A 9,575-nucleotide genomic window follows, 5' to 3' on the forward strand; every position below is an offset into this window, starting at 1 on the left:
CTCCCCTTAAATTTATAAGCCAGACAGACATCCGGAACTCAGGAAAGGGTCCTCTGCTAAACGTGCTCATGCATCGGATCGGCTGAAGGTGGGCGGCTTGGAACACGCAGGGGAGGCGCGTTGGGGAGGAGGACCGGCCCAGTGGCCGCAGGTGCACTTAGGTAGCCACGGGGGCCCCAGGGAGTATGACGGTGGTGAAGAAATTGGGCTTCAGCCTTTAGGCTATGGTCTGGATTGCAAGAGGGGAAGAAGTGCGGTGCCCCAAAAAGGCATCTCCCCGCCCCCCATCACGGCAGACCCCGGGGGAGGCGGCTGGGAAGCCTGTAACAGAGCAGTTACTGCTGGTGTGGGGCAGAGCTGTGAGGTCATGAACTTGTCGTCCTCGCCCCACCCAGCCGAGCAGAGCCTGTCAGAGGAAGTGGAGGTGCCTCCGAAACACAGCAGGACCAGTGACCATCAGTAAAAAGAAAGCAGCACTGGGGGCCTGCAAGACCAATTCACCACCACCCTCCGCTTTCCCCCACCACGGCAGTGGTGCCCCGTAAACAAGGCGAGCCAGTAACGGGGCACCCGCCGCCCCAGTGGGCAGACGGCACTTTCCTTAACTGAAGCGATGCTCCACTACTGTGATCCCAGAGGCATAAATACAGCAGCTAGAATAAACAAATCAGGCACTGTGACGCCATCTACTGGAAAACAAAAGAAAGTGCCCTATCGACCTGCCGAATGGCTAGGAGCAAACAGTAGAGAGTGTGCTACGTCAAATGCGCAGGCAAAGAAACAATCCATCACATAACGTGGACGACCAAGTTAACTTGCAAGCACAGAAAGAAAATGAAAAGTCTCCAGAAACAAAGTCATGGAAGACTGTGACTTAAATGGCAGAGAATTTAAGATTGTGGTTATAAAGAGCAAAACCAAATACGAGAAAACAGGCAGTTCGATGAGCTAATCAAGAAAATTAATGAATGGGAGTATTTGGTCAAAGAGACTGAAACTATAAAAATGAACTGAACAAATTCTGGAGCTGAAAAACTCATTAAGATGAAGAATGCACTAGAGAGCATTGGAAATAGAGCGGTTCATAGGGAAGAGAGAATTAGTGGACTCGAAGATAGAAACCTAAAAATCATCTGAGTGGAACTAAGAGAACAAAGGGTTTTTTAAAGTGAAAGAGTTCTACAAGAATGATATGCTGCCACTGGAGAGAGCGACATACGGGTAATGGATAAGGGGAATGCGAGAAGGGGAGAAGAAAGAGGAGGTAACACAGAGCAACACAAAGCAATGACTAATGAGAACGTCCCAAGCCTATAAAGAGAACTGTGCTTCAGAATAAAGTAACCTGAGACATGTACTTACATTAATGCAAAAACACCTTCGCCAAGACACGTTTTATTCAAAGTGTAATAAACTGATAACAATTCTCAAGGCAGCCAGAAATAAAAGGGCTGTACCCTACAAAGGAAACCCATTATACTGTCTTCAGATTTTTGCAGGAGAACCATTACAATATGGGAAATACTGGAAGGATATATTCAAAATATTGAAAGAGAAAATTATCAGCCAAAAATAATATATTCAGCAGAGTGAACCTTTGAATATGAAGGGGAAATAAAGGCTTTACCAGACAAACAAAAGCTGACAGAATTTACCACTAGACCTGCATTACAAGGAATGGTTAAAGGAGCTCTTACACCAGAAACGAAAAGCCAAAAGCATACGAAACTTTGAGTAAGATGATCGACTGACAGAAGGAAGAAACTGCAACTCCACTTCAGACAAGAATATTAAACTTAATTATAACAATGGTCAAAGCAGAAAAGGAAGCGTTAAAAGTAGCTAGGACTACTGAAAATTGGTAATAATGTTACATCAATAGGGTTGATGTGTGACAACAAAAGTAGAGATGGAAATTATGCAAGAAAGATGCAATGAGGAAAAAATGATTATTGTGTATACGATAACTCTTTTCACATAAACCTAATGATAATCACAAAGCAAATACAAAGAGCTGCGACAGAGAACACGAAAAAAGCAAAAAAAAATGAGGTAAAAAACATCAAATAAAATTACAGAAAAACAAGGGAAAAGAAACAATGAATATTCAGACGACCATAAAATTGAAAATGGCTATGGTACACATAAATGGAGAGAACTCACCAATCAAAGGGCACACGATACATTAAAAACAAGTAGAGTGAATAACAAGGCCCAACTACACGTTGCCTGCAGGAGACCCGTCTCAGCTCCAACACGAACACAGACCCGAAGGGAAGGGTGGACCGTGATACTCCCAGAAAGTGGCATGCGGTGCACAGCAGCTTCTATCAGGCTACGTAGACGTCAAGATAAAAAAGGAAACGAGAGCCAAAGATAGACGTTTCGTAACAATAAAAAAGACTAGTCATCAGGAAGACATAACACGCCAATGTATATGCACCCAACCTGGGAGCACCGAGATATATAAAGCAATTACCTACAGACCTAAAAAGGGGAACAGATACAGATCCAACCACGGTGGGGGCCTGCACGTCCACTTGCAGCAACAAACATCATCCAGGCAGAAAGTCTACAAGGAAATGTCAGTCTTAAGTGACACATTAGGATGCATGAATTTATGTGCACAGAACTTTCCATCCCGAAAGGACAGAATACCCATACTTCTCAAGTGCACACAGGACATTCTCAAGGACAGACCGTATGCGGGGGCACCAAACTAGTCTCAATAGGTTTAAGAGGACTGACCTCATATCAAAAATATTTTTCAATCGCAATGGTACAGTCCTGGAAATTCACTACCAACAACAACAAAAAAAAAAAAAAAAAAAAAAAAAAAAACAGGGAGAACTGCAAATATGTGGAGATTAAACAACATGCTAATGAACAACCACTGGGTTAAAGAAGTGAAAGAACAGATCAAAAGGTACACAAAGACCAATGAAAATACAACATACCAAAATTTGGGACATGCAGCAAAAACAGCACCGAGGGGCAGCTCGCAGCGTTATAGGCCAACCTCAAGAAACAAGAAAAAGCCCAAATAAACCATCTTACATCTTAAAGAAACACAAAAAAAGAAAAGCAAACAAAGCCCATAATGAGTAGAAGACAGGCGATAACAAAAATCAGAGTGAAAAGAAATACAGAGGACAAAAAAAAAAAAAAGAATAAAACCAAGAGCTGGTTCTTTGAAAATTGAAAAACTTTTGGCTAGGCTAAGGACGAGAGCGAGAAGACGCAAATAAATAAAATCAGAAATGAAAGAAGTTACATACAACATCACAGAAATACAAAGATTTATATGGGAATACTACAAAAAGCTATACGCCACCAAATTCAATAACCCAGAAGAAGTGGACAAACTCTTAGAAGTATGCTACCTTCCTATCCTGAATCATGGAGAGGCGGAAACCTCAACAAACCTATCACCAGTGAGGAAACTGAAACAGTAATGTAGTAATCAAAAATGTCCCAAAAAACAAGTCCAGGACAGAGAGCTTCACAGGTGAATTCTACCAAACATTCAATGATTTAACACCAATCCTTCTCAACCTCTTCGAAAATATTGAAGAAGAGCAAATACTTCTTAACTCATTTTACGAGGTCCACATTACCTTGACACCAAAACCGTACAAGGACAACACACACGCATACACACACACTAGCACGATAACAACCCACTATCTCTGATGAACACTGAGGCAAAACTTCCAAACAAAATACTAGCAAATCAAATACGATGATACATTGAAAGGATCACGCATCACAATCAAGCGGGGGTCACTCCAGGGATGAGAGCATGGTTCAGTATCTCAAATCAATCAACGTAACACACCACATTAACAAAAGAGAAAAATCACATCAATAGTCACTGAAGTATTTCACAAGACACATCCATTTATGATTTAAAAAAAAAAACACCCGATACCATGGGTACAGAAGGAAACTACCCCAATGCGATAAAAGCCGTAACTGACAAACCCTCAGCTAACACCACACCCGGACAAGGACACCCACTCTCACCACTGCCATTCGACATGACAGTAGGAGGCCTAGCCAATTTGGCAAGAGAAAAATAAAAGGAATACAAAATGGGAAGAAAGAAGTACAGCTCTATTTGCAGGTGTCTTGATTCTCTATATAGAAACCCCTCTAGACTCCACCAAAACGCTACTAGAGACAGTAAACAAGTACAGTCATTATGTGGAGGGTTCTGGTCAAGACGGCGGAGTAGAATAATGCTGTGCTTGCCTCCTTTACAATGAAACAACAGAACCACCCATGAGAACCGCCCCAAGACTACCTGAACAGAACTCCTCTAACCACGGATATAAAGAAGCAATGCTGAGACTCATGGGAAGGTCAGAGACGTGACACGGGCTGGCCCCACACCAGGTGTGGTGGTTGAGAATCAGCAGGGCTACCTAGTTGCAGGGTCCCCCCTGCCTGAGGAATGAGGGGCCCCGGCCCAGAGCACCAGTGCAGAGAAGAGGCATCCCCACAACATCTGGCTGTAAAAACCAGTGGGGACTCCCTCCGGGCAAGAGGAAGGGCTGCTGTAGCCCCAGGCGCCCTCTGAAATGGCCCGAGCACAGACTCGGTCACTCACAAACACTCGCCCTGAGCTCCAGCAAAGAGAGCAGCTTGAAAAGTACCAGGGACATAAAACGAGCAACTGAATGATATGAATTCAGGGCGTGGGCTAGAGGGGCAGCTCCCTCTGGGGCAGAAGTGCTAGTGGGCACCGCGGCTCCTCTGCTGGGCCCTCCTCCCACGTGGCCTGCGGGTTCAGGCGGGCATCGAGTCCAAGCCTCCATTACCTTGCTGATGCCATTCACCACACCTGATGATTCCGAGACCTGTCCCACACGGCTCGCAAACTGGCCCAGCCCTCTTTCAGCGGCTGTTCCCCCCAAGCAGTTGGCCTCGGCCCACACTGTGGACTTTCCTAAAATCTCTTAAAGGGCCATGTACCCCAGATAGACAGAGGCTGACCTCAGCATATCCTACACTTCTTGAAAAGCAGCCCCAAGACCAGCACTAAGGGCAGCCAGGCTCAGCTCCTAGCACAGGCTCTCCCAGACACCTCCAAGGCAAGAACATGAATCTATCAAGAACATCATTCTGAAACACCTACCAAGTGGCCCTGGGCTGGACAAAGAGGCAGCGGACCTCGGCCCCCACTGGAGCTCCTCCTACAAGGCCCCAGAATCAACACACCTAAAAGCCCACTTCAGACCACAGAAGAGGACCACCCAATTAACTCCACTAGAGACACGTCCAAGAATGCACTGTCGGAAACCAAAGTCCCTCTACAGGGAATTCCACTCTATGGTGTCAGCTCCTACACAACAGCTTGTCACCTGCAGTCACGGCTAATCCTCACAGCCAGTTGGCCCGACGGCCAATCCCACCCACTGATGAGCCAACAGCAATCAAGGCTCAACTGCAACAAGAGGGCATGCACAGTCCACACAGGAGACATCCCTGGAGCACCCAGCTAAGGTAACCAGGGAGACCGTGCCACTGGGCACCAAAGAACACCTACCACATGAGGCCACCTGGCCAAGATTGGGAGGCATAGAAAGTCTCCCTAAAACAGCAAGCACAGAGAGGCAGCCAAAATGAAGAAACAAAGAAATACATCCCAAATCAAAGAACATGAGAAAACACTAGAAAAAGAACTAAATGAAATGGAGGCAAGCGACCTACCAGAGACAGTTCGCAACAATGGCTATAAGGATGCTCAAGGGATTCAGTGAGAACTTCAACAGAGAGACAGTAAGCATAAATAAGGACACAGAAACCATAAAAAGGAACCAATCAGAAACGTAGACTACAATACCTGAAATAAAGAATGCACGAGAAGGATTCACCAGCAGATTTGATGAAGCAGAGAACTGAATCAGCCATTTGGAAGACAGGTAGCAGAAAACACCCAATCGGAACAGGAAAAAAGGATAGTTTAAGGGATCTCTGGGACAACATCAAGCAAAACAATATTTGTATCATAGGGGTAATTGAAGGAGATAGAAAGCAAGGGATAGAGAACCTATTTGAAGAAATAATGCCTGGAAACTTTCCTAACCTACAAGTCCAGAAAGTTCATCGAGTCCCAAACAAGATGAACCCAAAGAGGCCCACACCAAGACATATCATAATCAAAATGTCAAAGGTTAAAGACAAAAAGAATCTCAAAATAAGCAAAATAAAAGTCATTCATTGTATACAAGGAAGCTCCTGTAAGACTGAATTGATTTCCCAACAAAAAAAATTAGTAGGCCGGAAGAGATTAGAATGAAATGTTCAAATGATGAAAATCAAAGACCTACACCCAAGATTACTCTAGCCAGCAAAACTATCACCTAAAATTAAAGAATAAAGAGCCTCCCAGACCAAACAAACAAACAACAACAAAAAAAAAACTAAAGCACCACCAACCAGTATTACAAGAAATGTTAAATGGATTTCCTTTAGAATGGGAAAAAATATATGAACAATAAAATGGCAATAACTAATGTACCTATCAATAATCACTTTAAATGTAAATGGAATATTTGCTCCAATCAAATCACATAGGGTAACTGAATGAATGAAAAAACAAAATCCATACATATGCTATCTTCAAAAGACAGCTGGAAAGACACACAGAGACTAAAAATAAAGGGATGGAAATAGATATTTCATGAAAATGGAAATGAAAACAATAGCTAGGGTAGCAATACTTACACGAAACAAAACATACATTAAAACGAAGGCTATAATAAGACAAAGACAGTATTACATAATAACACAGGGATCAATCCAACAAGAGAAAATAACACTAGTAAATATTTATGCACCCAAAAGGGGGCACTTAAGTAAATAAAGCAAATATTGACTGACATAAAGAAAGAGATAGAAAATAATATAGTCGTAATACTCCACTGACACGCCACGTTAACACTCCAATGACATCAATGGACAGATCTGCCGGACAGAAAAACAATAAGAAAACGGTGGCCTGAAACGACACATTAGAGCAAATGAACTTAATTGTATTTTTAGATCATTTCACCCCAAAGCAGCAGAATATACATTCTTACCAAACACATGTGGAACATTTTCCAGGAAAGACTACACATTAGCCCACAAAAAAGTCTCAATAAATTTAAGAAGCCTGAAATCACATCAAGAGAATTCTCCAATTACAATGGTATGAAACTAGAAATCAATACAAGAAAAAACAAACAAACAAACAAATAGATGCCAAAGAAGATGCTACTAAACAATGCATAGGTGAACAACGAGATCAAGGAAGAAACCAAAAGATGCCTTGGGCCAAATGAAAACACCATCACCCAAAATCCATGGGACACACTGAAAGCAGTTCGAAGAGGGAAATTCATAGCAATACAGGCGTACCTCAAGGAACAAGAAATGTCTCAAAAACAATCTAACCTTATACTTAAAGGAAGAGAAAAAGAAGAACAAACAAAGAAGAACAGAAATACAGTGAATCATTAATGAATACTTAGAAAAATCCTAGGCCAACAGATTCAGCAATCTATCAGAAATGCATAAATTTCTAGAAGCATGTAAACTTCTAAGACTAAAACAAGAAGACACAGAAAATCTCAAGAGACCTATTCCTACCAATGAAATTGAAGCAGTAATCAAAAAACTCCCTAGAAAGAAAGGTCCAGAATCAAATGGTTTCACAGGTGAATTCTAACAAACATTTAAAGAATTAATACCTATCCTTCTTACACTATTTCAAAAAATTGAAGAAACAGGGACTCTTCCAAACTCATTTTACAAAACGAGCTTTGTCCTGATACCAATACTAACACCAAATATCTTAGGAAAAAAGAAAAGAACAGGCCAATATTCCTGATGAACATGCATGCAAAATGTCTCAACACAATATTAGCAAACTGGATTCAACAATACATTGGAGGATTATACTCTATGACCAAGTGAGATTTATTGCAGGAATACGAGGACAGTTCGACATCCGTAAACCAATCAATGTGATACATCAAAGAATGAAGGGTAAAAAACATATCTCAGGAAAAACTCAACATCCTTGACAAAAACCATCCCTTTATGATAGAAACCCTCAACAAAGTGAGTATGGAGGACATACCTTAACGTAATAAAGGCCCACAGCTAACATCTTCAATCATGAAAAGCTGAATTTCCTCTAAGGTCACGGACAAGTTACGCCCACAATCACCACTTCTACTTAAAATAGGACTGCGAGTCCTAGCCGCAGCACAAAACAAGAAACGAAAGGCATCGAAATCAGAAAAGAAGAACAACAGCTACTATTTGCAGATGACGTGACGCTATGTATAGGATACCCTAAAGACTCCACTGAAAAAACGATCAGAACTGATCAATGAATTCACTGATTTGCACGATACAAAGTCAATATACAGAGATCTGTTGCATTTCTCTACACCAATAAGAAACTATCAGAAGGACAAATTAAAAATCTCATTTACAGTTGCACCAAAAAGCATAAAATACTTAGGAATAAATTTAAAGCACTGAAAGACCTGAACCCTGAAAGCCGTAAGACACTGAAGAAATGGAAGAGGATACAGATGAACGGAAGGATATACCATGCTCGGCGATCGGAAGGATTAAGATTGTGAAAACGTCCTTACCACCCAAGGCAACATACAGATTCAGTGCAGTTCCTACAAAATAGCAATGGCCTTCTCTGAACTAGAACAGCTGAGCCTAAACTCTACATGGAACCACAAAAGGCCCTGAATGGCCAAGGGAACCTCAAAAAAGAAAGAATGAGGCACCACACTCCCTAATTTCAAACTACACAACAAAGCTACAATCATCAAAACAGTGCAGTAAAGACATAAAAACAGATACTGCATACATATATGCTATGAATAACACTCAATTCACGTGAATTTTAAGCTAAAAGCGGAGACTTCCGAGAAATTTCTCACTTGGAGCAAATGCACAGGCTTCCCCAGCACCTTGGGACTATGTAGGGAATGTTCAGTCATCTGCAGTAGTTGGGTACAGAAGTTTGAGAAGCACTCACTGAAACATTGGGCTCCTTGGGGTACAAACTATGTCTCATTCCTCTCTGTATCCTCACGGCGGATTCAAGGCCAGCCACAGAGGGTGAGCCCAGGGATACTTTGGCCCACCCTTCCATTGTCCCATCCGCGCACCCATCCTTGTTGAGGAAGAAGCCAAAATGGCAGCCTTAAACTGGTGGAAAGAGGTCAGTCTAGGGAGACTTCAGACAGCTGTGGGTCTGAATTCTGACTCTGTCACTTACTAGCTGTGTGATCACATCTCTGAGCCTCAGTTTTCTCATTTTTAAATGTCTATAAAAGGACCAGCATGACCAGCCCAGGCACAAAGGTGAGGGAGGGGGAGGTGTCTCCCCCAGTCCAGACGTCTGATTTGAAATTAAGAAGGCAGGAAGTAGCTGAGGCTTCAGAAAGGAGCCACTGGTTTTCTGGAATGAGAATGTACCATGTTGAATTTTGGACCTGGAGACCCCACCCCCCTTACTCTGGGGTGGGGGGTGCGGGGTATCGGCAGGCTAG

The sequence above is a fragment of the Rousettus aegyptiacus genome, unplaced genomic scaffold, assembly GCF_014176215.1.
Source record: "Rousettus aegyptiacus isolate mRouAeg1 unplaced genomic scaffold, mRouAeg1.p scaffold_m13_p_11, whole genome shotgun sequence".
Taxonomy (NCBI): Eukaryota; Metazoa; Chordata; class Mammalia; order Chiroptera; family Pteropodidae; genus Rousettus; species Rousettus aegyptiacus.